The sequence below is a fragment of the Stenella coeruleoalba genome (genome assembly GCF_951394435.1).
Source record: "Stenella coeruleoalba genome assembly, chromosome: 11".
NCBI classification, from domain to species: domain Eukaryota; kingdom Metazoa; phylum Chordata; class Mammalia; order Artiodactyla; family Delphinidae; genus Stenella; species Stenella coeruleoalba.
Genome location: NC_137157.1, coordinates 23,320,307 through 23,336,781, shown reverse-complemented (window position 1 = coordinate 23,336,781; position 16,475 = coordinate 23,320,307). Strand labels below are relative to the sequence as shown.

Genomic DNA, 16,475 nt, shown 5'->3' with positions numbered 1-16,475 from the left:
TTCGTGTGTTTCTCCTTGGATTTATCCTGTATGGGATTCTCTGCAAGTCCTGTACTTGATTCACTCTTTCCTTTCCCATATTAGGGAAGTTTTCAACTATAATCTCTTCAAATATTTTCTCAGTCCCTTTGTTTTGCTCTTCTTTTTCTGGGACCCCTATAATTCGAATGTTGGTGTGTTTAATGTTGTCTCAGAGGTTTCTGAGACTGTCCTCAGTTCTTTTCAGTCTTTTTTCTTTATTCTGCTCTGTGGTAGTTATTTCCACTATTTTACCTCCTAGGTCACTTATCCGTTCTTCTGCCTCAGTTGTTCTGCTATTGATTCCTTCTAGAGAATTTTTAATTTCATTTATTGTGTTGTTCATCATTGTTTGTTTGCTCTTTCGTTCTCTAGGTCCTTGTTAAATGTTTCTTGTATTTTCCCCATTCTATTTCCAAGATTTGGGATCATCTTTACTATCATTACTCTGAATTCTTTTTCAGGTAGACTGCCTATTTCCTCTTCATTTGTTTGGCCTGGTGGGTTTTTACTTTGCTCCTTCATCTGCTGCATATTTCTCTGTCTTCTCATTTTGCTTAACTTACTGTGTTTGGGGTCTCCTTTTCACAGGCTGCGGTTTCACAGTTCCTTTTGTTTTTGGTGTTTGCCCCCAGTGGGTAAGTTTGGTTCAGTAGGTTGTGTAGGCTTCCTGGTGGAGGGGAATGGTGCCTGTGTTCTGGTGGATGAGGCTGGATCTTGTGTTTCTGGTGGGCAGGACCACGTCCGGTGGTGTGTTTTGGGGTGTCTGTGAACTTATTATGATTTTAGCAGCCTCTCTGCTAATGGGTGGGGTTGTTTTCCTGTCTTGCTAGTTGCTTGGCATGGCGTGTCCAGCGCTGGAGCTTGCTGGTCGTTGAGTGGAGCTGGGTCTTAGCGTTGAGATGGAGATCTCTGGGAGATCTCTCACTGACTGATATTACATGGGGCCAGGAGTTCTCTGGTGGTCCAATGTCCTGAACTCAGCTCTCTCACCTCAGAGGCTTAGGCCTGACACCTGGCCGGAGCACCGAGACCCTGTCACTACACGGCTCAGAAGAAAAGGTAGGAAAAAAAAGAAAGGAAGAAACATAAAATAAAATTAAAAAGTTATTAAAATAAAAAAAAATTAATAATATTATTAAAATTTTTAAAAAAAGAAAAACCAAGAAGAGAGCAACAAAACCAATAAACAAATCCACCAATGATAACAAGCGCTAAAAACTAAACCAAGATAAACACAAAAATCAGAAACTGGTCACTCGCATACAGCAAACCCCATGTCTACGGTTGCTCCCAAAATTCACTGCCTCAGTTTGAGGATGATTCGTTGTCTATTCAGGTATTCCTCAGATGCAGGGTACATCAAATTGACTGTGGAGATTTAATTCACTGCTCCTGAGGCTGCTGGGAGAGATTTCCCTTTCTCTTCTTTGTTCGTACAGCTCCTGGGGTTCAGCTTTGGATTTGGCCCTGCCCCTGCATGTAGGTCACCTGAGGGCATCTGTTCTTCACTCAGAGAGGACGGAGTTAAAGGAGCAGCTGATTAGGGGGCTCTGGCTCACTCAGGCTGGGGGGAGGGAGGGTTACATAATGCGGGGTGAGCCTGTGGCGGCAGAGGCCAATGTGACATTGCAACAGCCTGAAGCGCGCTGTGTGTTCTCCTGGGGAAGTTGTCCCTGGACCACGGGACCCTGGCAGTGGCAGGCTGCACAGGCTCCCACGAGGGGAGGTGTGGAGAGTGACCTGTGCTCGCACACAGGCTTCTTGGTGACTTCAGCAGCAGCCTTAGCATTTCATGCCCATCCCTGGTGTCCACACTGATAGCCACAGCTCGCGTCTGTCTCTGGAGCTCGTTTAGGCAGTGCTCTGAATCCCCTCTCGTCGCACACCCCAGAACAATGTTCTCTTGCCTCTTAGGCAGTTCCAGACTTTATCCCGGACTCCCTCCCATCTAGCTGTGGCGCATTAGCCCCCTTCAGGCTGTGTTCCTACAGCCAACCCCAGTCCTCTCCCTGGGGTCTGACCTCCGAAGCCCAAGCCTCAGCTCCCAGCCCCCAACCGCCCCGGCGGGTGAGCAGACAAACCTCTCGGGCTGGTGAGTGCTGGTCAGCACCAATCCTCTGTGCGTGAATCTCTCCACTTTGCCCTCCGCACCCCTGTGGCTGCGCTCTCCTCCGTGGCTCCAAAGCTTCCCCCCTCCGCCACCCACAGTCTCCGCCCGCAAAGGGGCTTCCTCGTGTGTGGAAACCTTTCCTCCGTCACGGCTCCCTCCCACTGGTGCAGGTCCTGTCCCCATTCTTTTTCTCTGTTTTTTCTTTTGCCCTACCCAGGTATGTGGGGAGTTTCTTGCCTTTTGGGAGGTCTGAGGTCTTCTGCCAGCGTTCGGTAGGTGTTCTGTAGGCGTTGTTCCACATGTAGATGTATTTCTGATGTATTTGTGGGGAGGAAGGTGATCTCCACGTCTTACTCCTCCTCCATCTTGAAGATCTCCCCCCACCCCCCGGAAATTCAAATTTTTCAGGTAAGAAGTCACTGTCAATCCAGGCTAACAGTGATTTGAAATGTTATGGACTGTAAAAGGTGTTAAAATGTGAGAAAAAAAATAAAGAAATAAATAAAAAGTGCCCTAGGCTCTATGAAATAATATAGTTATTTCATGTTTCTAGCAATTGGCCCGAAGGAACCATGGACTTCCCCCTGGTGCCCCAGGAAATTGACTTGGATCAGAACTTAGATGGGTTACCCTGGGATCAGAGCTTACATTGCTCTGTCTTACTCTTATCCAAAGTACTGGCCCTGCCCAGAAGAGGTCCTGAAAGGAGAACAGGGAGTTTTATCAGGCTTGGCTCAATGATCAGGGTGATGGAGGCTTCAGGCCATAATTGTTCCAGTCCAGCAGAATTCTTCTTAGGGCAGATGGCAAGCTGTGTTACTGGGCTCACTGCAGAGACCAGATCACACTCTTCTTCCAAGTTAATAAAATAAGGACTAAAATAGTCCAGTGGGTTTAGTAACTACATTACTGCTTTTCTTTCCAAGAACAATTCTGATGGAATCGAGAAGAAAAATTGCATTGAGCTGAAGTTGGAAAGGAGGTGAATAAACAGGCAGTATGTGAAAATGATGCTTATGATAAGCTCAGTTCTAAATGAAAGGACAGATATTTTGATCCTCAAATGTGGTGTCTGCCCATTTTATCTATTATGGAAGGTCAAAATAATACATTCCTGGAAAACCTTTTGGGGGTTTCACTGGTGAGGGAACCTAGTTTAAAATCAGTAGTTATATAGAACCAAAAGCTCTTGAAATGAAAGATTTCTTCATGCACTTGCTTCCAGATGTGTTAGATTAGACCACTGAAGAGACATAATACATTTTTGCATATTAAATGACTTTTATCTTTTTGATCCAGTGTGAAAGAATTTTTAAATTCGACTTGCTTTACTCCACTGACTAGCGTACATTTATATCTTTCTGTCTAGTATGTATTCTAGTTGACACCAAAGTGCTCTTCTTTAAAAACTTCCCACAACCATATTATCAGCTGCTGATGGCCTCCTCCACCCTCACATCATTATTCTAAACTAGTGAGGTCTTGCTGTCTAGGTAGTAGTTATGTTTAGAGATACATGGAATAGTTCTTAAAGTTCTGTTCATGATTTCCAAACTTGAAGAATAAAATGTAAAATAGGCATTGCCTCTGCTATTGAGGTTGTCCAGCGAAAGATCCAACTTTCTTACTCTCCAAGGAGAAGTAAAGCCACACAGATATGTTAACAGTCCAATGGTTCAGATTCTTTTTGCTTAGAAGATACATATTATTCTAGCTTCATCAGTCTAGCCAAAGAGATGTTTTGATGTATTCTCTTTATGCAGCTTAACTCCCTAAGTGAAGTGGAGCTAGTGGAGCCAACAGTAAGATGTCTTAGGAGAAAACTGACCAATGAGAAAGATCATCTCTGCCCTTCTGACTTAACAGTCTTGATGAAAAGGACGTTTAAAAACTAGGGCTGCTTTTATTCCCTGAGGATCAGTGAGAGATCAGAGCCTCATTTAGGGGTGGGAATGCTGTGGTGTGGATCTTGCTAGACTACCTGATACTCTGAGACCAAAGTTAACAACTCATGACTTCTGCAAGAACATGGCAAGCAACTAAAGATGGGAACATAGCAGCAGCCGGATCTTCAGCCAAGTAGCGTTATTTGTATCATATCTAATGCCATCTACGTCCTTTCTGATAAAGAGCATCCAGGTTGTAAGAACTTGTACCTTTAGGCCAAAAATAAGAGGAAGGAATGAGCTAATGGGTGCCAAGTCTATATTTTCCTTTCGATCTATTGCCTTTAAATCAGTAGGCTGGGCTTCCCTGGTGGCGCAGTGGTTGAGAGTCCGCCTGCCGATGCAGGGGACACGGGTTCGTGCCCTGGTCCGGGAAGATCCCTCATGCCGCGGAGCGGCTGGGCCCATGAGCCATGGCCGCTGAGCCTGCGCGTCCGGAGCCTGTGCTCCGCAACGGCAGAGGCCACAGCAATGAGAGGCCCGCGTACCGCAAAAAAAAAAAAAAAAAATCAGTAGGCTTGTTTTCCTTCTGCTAAATATTTTGTGCTTATGAATGCTGAATTTGGAACAGGCAGCTGGACTATTCCAACTAGCCTAGAAGATAATTTGCAAAAATGGAACTTTTAGACACTGTGGAGGTTCATTTGCCTGGCTGGTAGGCCCCATGTTTGGATGTTCTGTGAGTTCCTTACTCTATTTGTTTCCTATCGCTGCTATAAAAAATTACCACATTCTTATTGGCTTAAAATAACAGAAATTTATTATCTCCCAGTTCTGAAGGCCAAAAGCCCTAAATCAGTATCACTGGGCCAAAATCAAGGTGTCATCAGGATCACACTCCCTCCAGAGACTCTAGGGAAAAATTCATTCCTTGCCTCTTCCAGTTTCTGGTGGCTGCTGGCATTCTTTGGCTTGCAGCCACATCACTCCAATCTTCAAGGCCAGTATCTTGAAATCCTTCTGCTCCACCTCCACACCAGCTTCTCCTCTGTGTGTGTCAAGTTTTCCACTGCCTTCCTCATATAAGGATACATGTGATTGCATTTAGGGCCTAACTGGAAAATCCAGGATATCTCCCCATCTCAAGATTCTTAACTTAATCACATGCATAAAGACCCTTTTTTGAGCCCAGTAAGATAACAGTCACAGGCTCTAGGGGTTAGGATGTAGAGGGCCCATTTTTCAGCCTACCACACTCACTGCTTACCTATCATTGAACACATACAAAGTCACATAGATAGAGGCAGAGATCCAATCTGAAAGCAAATGACAAATTATCAGTTTACTCTTCTTCAAACTTTCCTATATTCAGTTATCAGGAAAATTCACTTGCGAAGAACTGTTTATTCAAACAATGCTAGATGAATAAGATGCCTAGAAAAACAAAACAAAAAACCTCTTTGGCTCATCACTTTGCATCATGCCTTAGGAAGAGCTTAATAAGGAAATGAGAGAGAAAACGGAGAACTAAAATCTCTCTACATCCTCTGATTGTGCTACTACCCTCAGTTTTTGTCAACTGACGCAGGTGTGTGAGGAGAGGAGAAAGAATGGAGTTGTCCACCCTTGGAATTCAATATATCCTTAAAATCCTTATAGAAACTCTGTGACAATGTGAAAGCCATTTGCTTTTGTATTGGAAGAGGACATGCTTCCCTGGGGTAATAAAACTCGATTCAATTCCCGACCCTAGGGAAGATATAGACTTGGATTCAGAGTTAAACCATTCAGAATTTAAATACATCAAATTCCTAATATCTTAAAAAGTCATGTTGGTGAGTCATCCAGGCAAGATGGTGTGGTGGATGAGATTAGGGGTGGGGATATATCAAGAGCAAAAACAAGATCTGAGAGCCTGCAACTCTAGAAGAGCCCAAAGTGACGCTGAACTTCAAAAACAGGAGAAAAACTGCCAGTGAAGCCTTCCAAAGGAAACTTTTGCTTTTTGTTTCCACCTTTTATTTCCACTATTTTCTCTCTTCCATTAAATATTTTCTAGCCCTATAATAAATGTGATGTTCTGAGTGGATATGAGTAAGAGGCATTCTGGGATTTAGACCAGAAATCACCCAACAGGTGAAGGCGCACACACACACACACAGAGCTATCCTCACACAGAAGGCTGTATGAAGACACCCGTGTACGATGTGGAGGGTAAAGTGACTCTGGAAGCTAAATTGTACCGACGGTTTCTAATCCCAGCTCACCAGGGATTTGTATTATACAATAAGGAAATGACTTGTTGGATAACTTCCAGAGTTTGTCTTAAAATTTAATTGCAGCCTATCTAACACTTTTATAAAACATATACATTTTACTTAGGTTTCTTAGTCAAAATATTCCTCTAACTTTTTTTTTAGTAAGTGACAAAAGTGTTCTAGCTGTAATTAATGGAGTACAAAAATATTGCAGAAACATGCCTTAAGGCTTAAACTATAATTCTATTACTAATATATTCCCTTGGCTTGCCTTTTGAACTCTGCTGCCTCTTGCCTTGCAGCTGTGTTTAATGAGTGGAGAGATTATTCAAATGAGCCCACAGCAGAGCATTATTTCTGAGGTGCTCGCCATCTTGAACAGGCATCCTCTCTCACAACCAGGCGGTCAGAGCAGACCATCCATTCCTCTTTAGTTACCTGGCCATGTATGTGGTAATATAATTCCACAGACATCCAATCACATCCCTAGATTTGGAAAGAAGCTACTAATGATACTGTGACCAAACAAAAGGACAGCAGAAACAGCCTTCAAGGTGACAAATGAGAAGATACCTACACCAGCCTCTACCCGGCTTCAGCTTTCAATTTGTCACTGCCTGTCAGTGATGGAGACTGTCAGTGTCTAATAATGAAAACATGCAGCCATACAAAATAGTCTCTTTAAAAAGCACTGTTTGCAGGCATATGGCCTTTGCCCCAACTTATATTGAAACGCAACCCATTATAAATGGGCAGGCCAATGTTTAATGATTTTTAGGATGTTAAAATGAGTTTCTACTCATGTAAGATTTAAAAGTAAGTATAACTCTCTAGGGGAGAAACCCCTGAGACGATTACAAAGTTGCCAAGAAAATTTAATAAGAACTAATTTTAAACTGATAAACATTCAATCCAATATGGTGAGATTAAGCAATAAGAATTCTTCCTGGGAATTTACAGAGAGATAAGCATCTCATGAATAAGTAAATTCTGAAACAGGAGGCTACAGGGTGTTTATTGATTTTGAAATCATTTGTTTGAGAAATTGCCCTTGAGGAAAAGACTATTATGTCTGATAATATAATAGTTATATTCAGAGACAACCCACTTCTTTGGCTGATGGCAGAATATAAAGATTACCCACCCAATACAAAATTTATAAGCAAAAATTTAAATTGCAAAACCCGGTTACTCATTATTATAATCTTCCATTTCCTAATTTCTAGAAGTTAATTTTCGCATGTAATACAAAAGTCAAAAATAAGTAAAAGCTAAATAACTGAAATCCTCGATTCACAAATAGTTTTGCTACAACTGGAATTGGGGAGTTTTTTTTGGAAAAAAAGGCTCTCTCCATGGACATCCTAAATTCCATACCCATTAATCCCAATTCCTTACACCATCTGTATCTACCTGTGCAACTCGGGATAATTCGAATTAAAATTTGGAGAAGCTTCTGAATCACTTCAAAATTTTAAAAACAAAATGTTCTTTCAATTTATCATTCTCATGAAAGAAAAAACTGCAATCATTTTTAACAATGGTTGGAAACATAAATGGTGTTTTGTAAATTCTGAGTTAGTCAGAAAATTCCAATACAATGCTCTGTGTTTTCTAACAATTAAAAAAATTATTTTTTTCTAAACACTTCCCCTGAAGAAAGTTGCCACATTTCTTAACTGTCATCCAACATAAAGTGAGGTAATAGAATCCAATTTAGTTGCCAATGACTCAGTTTCTATAACAATACCATCTTCCATGATGAATCATTATTGGGTTCCACAAAAGTGGTAAAATGCCCATCCTCTCCTCCCTACCTCTAGTTTCTGAAAACGAAAGAGCAAACTCTCTGTCTCTCTCTGTCCTCTCAATTTCATCCCTTCTTATCACTTCTAGAACTTCACTACATCAATTGTGCCCTCTTCTATGTCTATTCTGTTGCCTCTTCTGTTGGCTATCTCCTCTTAGCCTACTAACATGCTCAAGTGATCTTACTTCACTAAAAATTAAGATCGTCCTCTCTCAAGTTACCAGCTCATATTCAGCCATATTCTTGAGTAACTACACACTGGTCTCCACACTGTCACTCCACACACTGCTTCATCCTTTGATCCATTTTCCACCAGCATGCTGAAACGTCTCCTAAACCTCCCCTGTGTTCAACTGCTTCAGGTTCTCTTAAAGTCACTCCCTTAATCCCTCTCTCTGCCTTCCATGACCCTGCATTCTCCTGGCTCTCCTGGCTCTAGCAGGCCTTCCTGTTAGCCTCTGAGCCTGAAATACCATCCTACTTTTCCTCCTAAAGAAACACTACAAATCCTTCAAGGTCAACATAAAACACCACATTGTCTGTGGAATCTTCCCTGACTCTGTCCAAAAGAAGGAATCATCCACACCTTGTACATACCTCTTTAAAGCTCTTATCACATGAAACGGAACTTCCATTCATTAAGTCACCAAACATTACTGAGCATCTTCTTGGTGCCAGGTACTCTTCCAGGCACTTGGGACATCTCAATGAGCAAAACCAAGGTCCCTGCCTTTAAGAAGCTGCAGTCCAGTGGGAATAATTGTGACACATAAGAGTATTATGTAGGAAAAAAAAGAATATTATGTAGTATATTAGAAGGTTATATGCCCTACAAAAAAAAAAACAAGAGTGCATCATGGAAGGATTGCAACAGTGGAGAAAGACCGCAGTTGTATGACAAAATATGATGTTTGCATGTTTGTCTCCCCTACTGGATTGTGGTCTTCTTGAAGGCAGAAATCATGCCTTATTCATTTTTGTACGTCCAGAGATTAGCCCAGTGCCTGGTACATGGTAGATTGTCATTTATTCATCTGTTCCTTCAATAAACATCTATTGAGGAGTAACTGCCCCCCAGGACCATGCTAGGCACTATGAATAATAATAACAGCAACACTTACTGACTGTTTATTCTGTACCAGCTACTTCCATTTCATATATGAAGAAGCAAAATCTCAGGGAGGTTAAAAATCTTATTAGTCCAAGGTCACAATGTTAACAAATGGCTGAGCCATAGTTTGAATCCAGCCAGTCTGACTCCAAAGCCTGTAATCTAAGCTACGTTACGCTGCCTCTATAGAACCTATCCTCAAGCTGTGTAAAACTAGCAGATAGGACAAATATTAACAAACTGTTCCAGAGGGACCAACCATCCTGGTTTGCCCAGGACTATCCTAGTTTCAGTACTAGAAATCCTGCATCCCAGGAAACGACTCCGTCTCACGCAAACTGGAATACTTGTTCAATCTAAATCTCTGCTCAGATTTTGCTTTCTCCATTAGACCTACTGACCTTTTAATCTACCCTCCTGCACCACACCCATATCCTGAACTACTTTTTCCTACCATACTTACTATCTTATAACAAACTATATAATTTGCTTATTTGTTATGTTCAGTGTTTCTTGCCCATCTATCAATTAGAGTGTAACGCAAGCACCCAGAACAGTACCTAACACTCTATAAAGAGCTGCTTTCTAGCACTCAAGAATGAGTGACCCAGCATGGCAAGTGCCCTTAAGGAAATATGCCTCTCATTTTATGGAGTCAACAAGGAAGGTCGGAGACACCTTCCTGAAGGAACTGTGGCTAACTCAACAACTGAGCAGCAGATTGACTAGCTGACAAGGAGGAGCCCAAGGGTATGGGAAAAATATTCTGAACAGAGGGCATGACAATCACAAAGACCCAACTGGCATGGTGCTGTAAGTATGTATGTATGGGATGTGGGGTGCTTAGGAGAAGTTTGGAGTTGCTGGGATACAAGGAGCGAGGCAGGAATTGGCCAGATATAAGGATGAAGAAACAAGCATAAAATATATTTGGGTTTCCATCTGTCTTTAGCATAAAGTCCAAGCTCTCAACATACAAAGTCCTTTACTATCCCAACTTCTAAGCTCCCATGACTGCTTCATGTATCCATTCCAGTCAAGCTGGACATTCTCTGTTCATACTCTAGACTGTCAAACCTTCTATGTCTTTACAGAGAAATACCTCTATTTTAAATGCTTTTCCCCTCCAGCTTCTCAGGCAATCTCCTTCAAGGTACAATTCAAAACCACCTTTTCTATGAACACCCAATGGCCCTATGAAAGCAATAGTCCTTTCTCTCTTAATGCTCAGAACCATTAATCTGCACCTCCAACTCTTGCCTGCTTTCTTCTCTCTATAAGGTTACCTTTGTGCAGCATGTTCACGCCCCCTATCTACCTCTAACCTCATCTCTGACTCTCACCTCCTCTGAGGACTTTGGCTTCTTTCTGCTCCATGCAGTTGCTAGCTCCTACCTCAAGACTTTGGCACTGGTGTTCCTTCTGCCCGGGACTCAATCCCTCAAGATCTTCATTTGACTGTATTTTTCACATCATTCAGGCCTGCTGCTCAGAGAAGCATCCCAGAACTCTCCCCCTGTCCCAGCCACTTTCTATCATATTACCTCTGTATTCACTTCTTTATAGAGCTCACCAATACTTTTTTTTTTTGGCCATGCAGTGAAGCTTATGGGATATTAGTTCTCTGACCAGGGATTGAACCCCAGCCCTGGCAGTGAAAGCGCCAAATTCTAACCACTGGACCACCAGGGGATTCCCTCATCAGTACCTATTTTTAAAATGTGTTTACTGGAATGCAAGCTCAATGAGAGCAGAGACCTTGTCTGTCTTGGATTCGGCTGACTCCCCAGTGCTTGTAACACATAATAGGATCAATATGTGTGGAAAGAATGACAACCTCATGGCCTCTATTAACTTACCAGCTAATTTGAGAACATAGAAATTCCTTTACGTCTTTGAACCCCCAAGACATAAAGGTGCATAGTCTTTTTCCCAATGGATAGTAGTCATTCAAATACTTACTGAATGACTGAACAAGATTTCTCTAGATATATTCTAATGATAAAAACCCTACAAACCAATGGCTTTTAAACTTTGCTGCCCATTAGAATCACCTGGAGAGCCTTTTAGAAATGCCAGTGCCCTGGTCCCACCCTCTGATACTCTAATTCAATTGGTTTGGGAAGGGGTTTGGGCATCAACATTTTTTTAAAGCTCCTCATATGATTCTAATGGACAGCCAAGGTTGAGAACTGCTCTAAACCCTGCAAAAGAATGCTAAGTCCAAATAAAATGTTGAATTCCAAACAAACTTTAGGACATGGCCATTGATTTCTTGAATTGCTCTTCATGAGGAATTGTGAGCAACTCCCTGCTGAAAGAGAACACTTCGAAGAAAAAAGAAAAAAAGACTTCGGCGCCATACACTGAAGGAGGTGGCCTTTCAAAGCAAACACTTCTTAGACCCATCTACTGTTCACAACTTCTTTGGAAAATTCATTGGCAATAGCACATGCAGGACCCCACAATCAGACTAGGAAAATACTGTGTCATAAAGGCATTTAGAATCATTCTTGAAGTTATTTGGTGGCTTTATGCAAAAGGGTGGATTATACCTCCTTATCAAGGTATTAATATGAATGTATAAGCCCATTGTGCTCAGGATTCAATAGACCTGCAATGATTTAGGCAGAGAGTGTGTTTGTGAAGCAGAAGAAAGCCTGCCTAATTAGGAAACAAGGAACGGGAAAATAAATAAAGGGGTTGAACAAAGTCAGCTCTGGCTCTAATTTGCCTGGAGACATCCTAACACTTGCTGCAGAATAAATCGAATTTTTGCTGTATACATTCAATATTTGTTAATAAGCTGCCAGCTAGCAGGGTTTTTTTTTTTTCCCCTGTTTTTCCTGTACATGCAGGGAATGGTGTGCATATTGTCAGGCTGGGACATGCAATGAGCCACATGGAGGCAACTCCCAGGCTATGGAGGGACAGCTTGGGCCAGGAGGGGACTGTCTCCAACTTGCAAAAACAGGGGATGGGGAACACAGGTGAGATCCATGGGTTTCACATACTATCTTGGGAGGAAAATATGATTTTTACAGGCAATTTGACAAGGAATTTCTATCCTGCTAGTCTGGGTTAGCGTTTCTGAATGTGATAAATAACAGGGCTCTTGGACAGCTCATTTTTTCTTTATTTTGATACCCTTACAGCAGTAATCATGCCTCTTGTCAAGTGTTATAAAGATAAAGACAAATGTTCCCTATTGCTATTCTGTCAATGCAGCTCAACCCAAGCCAAAGAAAGGCACCCCTGCCAGATGTGTGGAATGTACCATTTGTCTTGTCTCTGTCACAGACTGAGGCCCATCCTATCCCAACAGGATCCTCAGGTCAGAAAAATTGAAATCCACTGCAGACAGTGTTGAGGTTTGCTTTACCTGATCTAGAATCCAGCACCCCATGCATGTTCCCTCCATGCTGACACCGAGATCTATCTTCCTTTTCTGGGTCTATTGATTAGACCGTGCAACACATCTGTAAGGTCAAATAAGCAAAACAATCGCTTTGTCAAATAAGATGGGCTTTGGCATCAGTGATTTTTTTTTTTAATCAGAAAGATTCTGCACAGTTGTCATTTATTGATGGTAGCAATATTTGAAAAACATGAAATGATTTCCAGAGATGTGGTTCAGGAACCCGTCTGAAAAATTGTGTATGCCAAAACAGATGGAGTTTGGCTTAATTGTTGAAATAAATTGCCATATGGAACAAAACACAGCTGATTACTGCATTAACACTAATGTTAATATGCTTCATTATTCTATTGTCATTGTAGCTACAGTTGTCACCAGACTTTAATCAACGTTTATAAGGGAATTCAAAGTGTGAAATTTGGGGCCCAAAGGAGATTTCAGACATCATCTAGTTATTTTACAGATGAGGAAACTGAGGCTTACAGAGGATGAATGATTTGTATTAAGGCATATACCCTACATCCTGAAAATGAAAGGTATTTTTAAAATGTAGGCCACATTTGGGCAAGTTATTCATAAACAACAAGGCCATTATAACTCAAAATAAAAAACAACACTACTGCAAATGAGCATGACAGGAGATTTTGTGCAATTAGACAAAACAGACAGGACTACCTAATTTGACACAATTTCTTCTTCATGCTTAGCATCTCTTAGTTAACACCCAAGATATTATATATGTTCTCTTCTGGAACTTTTGCAGTGATTTCTCGCTTAGTATCTTCTTCCCAGGATATTCTCAATATAAAATAAAAATCATTGTGGATGATAGGAGGAAAACACAAATAAACCACAGGAGATGTTGGGGAATAGAAAATGGGATATGAGAATAAAGAGATATCTCCCATTTCCAGTTGTGGTGAGTGAAGTGTTTTCCTTAGTTTTTCTCATAACTGTTGATCCTTCCCTGGTCCCCTTTTCTCTGTAAAGTTGGAAATGAATGGGAATTGATCTGAAAAGCTATTTCAAAAGTTATTACAGGATTGTCAGTAATCCTCTAAACCTAACTTTCGTCCCTACTGCCACCCCTACACCCGACACACAAAACCCTTTGAAAAGCTAGTGTTGGAAGTCTGAAGTGAGAAAACAGTAAGCCAGTAGCCATCCCCTACCCCCGCCCCAGCTCAAGGTCAGTGACCCAGAAACAAGTGAGAGGAGGCTCCAAACTCTGTGAAAGAAATTGTACAGTTGTGTTGAATGGATGCTTCGTTTCATGATTTGTGTTTCATCCTACTGCGGCAAACTTTTAAGAGATGTCCAAATCCTTTCATTTTCTCTGGATACCACCCCTGACAGAGTCCTCTGTTACAGTTCTCGTCACCTTTAATTTCCCTTTTATGTTAATTTTTTTCTACCTTTCCCTTCTCATTTGTTAGCTCCCGACCAGAAAAAAAAAAAAAAAGCAATTACCTGTGCAACTTTCTGCCTAATACACAATAGGAGCTCAGTCACTGTTATTGAATAAGTGCATGAATCTAGCATTTTACTGAGCTCCTGAGTTCTAAGTACTGTATTAGGCAGTGTGTGTTTATGTGTTTGGGTCTGCAATGTTAAGCATGAGTTAGGGTAAAAGTCAAGCTGCTATAATAAAGAGACCTGAAAATATAGTGGCATACTTAACATGGGAGTTTATTTTTCTCTCACGTAACACACCAGCGGTAGGCAAGTGGTTCAGGATGGGTAACTAGATCTGATTTGCAAAGTCATTCTGGGACCTGAGCTGGTGGGTTATCTCTGCTACCCTTAACATGTGGCTTCCATCTCTGGGTCTAAGGTGACTCAATATGCCAGCCTGAGAAAACGAGGAGGGGAAAATGAGAGGAAGGAAGAGAGAGTGAAGAACAAGCAGCTTTCTAACCACACATTTCTCCCACTCACAGCCCACTGGACAAAACTTCGTCACGTGACCACACCTTAGCCACAAGAGAAGCTGGGAAATTTAGTCTAAGCTGGACAGCTGTGTGCCCAGATAAAACTCAAATATGAGGAGGTAGAGGAAGTGGGGAGGTCTATTAATAAAGAAAAAGAAAAAAGTGGATGTTGGGGGACTAGCTGTCTACAACACTGTGATAAAAGAAATATATATCTATATTACTCAGATGACCAAAATACATTTCTCTGATGTATTTGATCTTTGTCCATGGTCCCTGGCTCACAGCTCCCAAAAGCCTTGGAATTTCCTGAGCTATAAGAGCAATGGGAGTATCTTTGGTCTCTTGTCCTCTTCCTAAAATCACTTCAGAGCCATAAAGGTGAAATGGGTGTCTTGTTGTTCATAACAAGCCCCTTTTCACCACAACTGGGTTTATGTTAACAAGGTGACTTTTACAAAGCACCTAAAGATGGGGGCTGGTTGCCAGGGGAACCAACCTTAGATAAAGGGGTGGAACTTTCTGTCCCACCCCCTCTAATTTCTGGGGACAGGAAAGGAGCTGGAGATTGAATCAACTACCAATGGGCAATGATTTAATCAATCACGTCTATGTAATGAAGCCTCCGTGAAAACTCAAAAGCAAGCAGTTCAGAAAGCTTCCAGGTTGGTGAATCAGAACATTCCACATGCCACTATGCCGAGCCCAAACTCCGCGGGAGGCAACTCCTTTGTTTGGTACCTCGCCCTAAGTATCTCTTCATTTGGCTATTGATTTGTATCCTTTAATATCCTTTGTAATAATCTGGTCATCTAGTGAGTGAATGGGTTTCCTGAGTTCTGCAAACCACTCGAACAAATTTATTGAACCCGTGGATGAAGTCATGAGAACTTCTGGTTTATAGCCAGTTGGTCAGAAGTACAAGTAACAACCTGGATTTGCAAGTGGCATCTGAGGTGGAGGACAGTCCTGTGGGACTGAGCCCTTAATCTGTGGAATTTGATGCTGTCTCCAAGTAGTGGTGTCAGAATTCAGTTGAATTGTAGGACACCCAGCTGGTGTCAGAGAATTGTTTGGTGGTGTGGGGGGAAACTACCCCCCTGCCATACGTTGGCACTCATGATCAGAAGCCTTATGTCTCTACCACAGTGTGTGTTTTGGAGAAAAGAGAAGCAAAAAGAAAATACACTTTGGGGTTCACAGAATATAAACAAATAGGGATATGAGCTATATCAGTTAGATTTTTCTGTCCCAAACTTAGCACTTAAAACATTTATTTGCTCACAGTTCTGTGGATTAGCAATTTGGGTTAGGCTCAGCTGACACCATTCATCTCTGGTCCACATGTTGTTGCTCAGACCCAATCATGTGTCAGTTAGCTGACAATAGCCTCATTGGCATGTCTTGTGGTTGCCTGTCTACTGCCAGCAGCAAAAAAAGTAACTGGTCATATGTTACTCATCATCCAGCAAGTAAGCCTGAGCTTATCCACATAGTAGTAGTAACAGGGTTACCAAGAGCAGCCTGGGAGGGTCCCGTGTGCTATATTTTTGAAGGTTCTACTTGCATCACATGTGCTAATGTCCCACTGGCAGAGCAAGCCCAGATTCAAGTGGTAGAGAAACTGATACCACCTCTTGAGGGCAGCTGCTGCAAAGTCACATCACAAAAGGGCATGCGTATAGAAAGAGGAAGAATTCCGGGCCATTTTTGCAAACAATTTATCAAAAAAGCTAGACTCAAAGGACACAAAAGAAGTATCATGTAACTTTCTGCAAAGCTTTATAAGAGAAGGCATGTGCTAAGATTCTTGGTGAAATTTTGTGAAAGGAATAATTATATAGCTGTAGCATCATCAAAAGTCCAATCTAAGCAGAATGAACCATTTCATTCTCTAACTTAAAGAATTAAATAAACTCTTAAAAAAGAG

The 16,475-nt window shown here is 41.7% G+C and overlaps 1 long non-coding RNA gene across 10 annotated transcripts in view; it reads right to left on the bottom strand.

Moving 5' to 3' along the window:
• LOC307193759 overlaps positions 1–16,475 on the bottom strand; it is a 681,048-nt gene that overhangs the window by 236,631 nt on the left and 427,942 nt on the right. For 9 of the 10 annotated variants that reach the window (XR_013830398.1, XR_013830399.1, XR_013830400.1 and 6 more), the window contains one exon: positions 12,579–12,675. The exons of the other annotated variant lie outside the window; for it this stretch is intronic. This is a non-coding gene — a long non-coding RNA (uncharacterized lncRNA). The remainder of the gene's footprint in view (positions 1–12,578; positions 12,676–16,475) is intronic. 10 annotated transcript variants of the gene reach the window in all.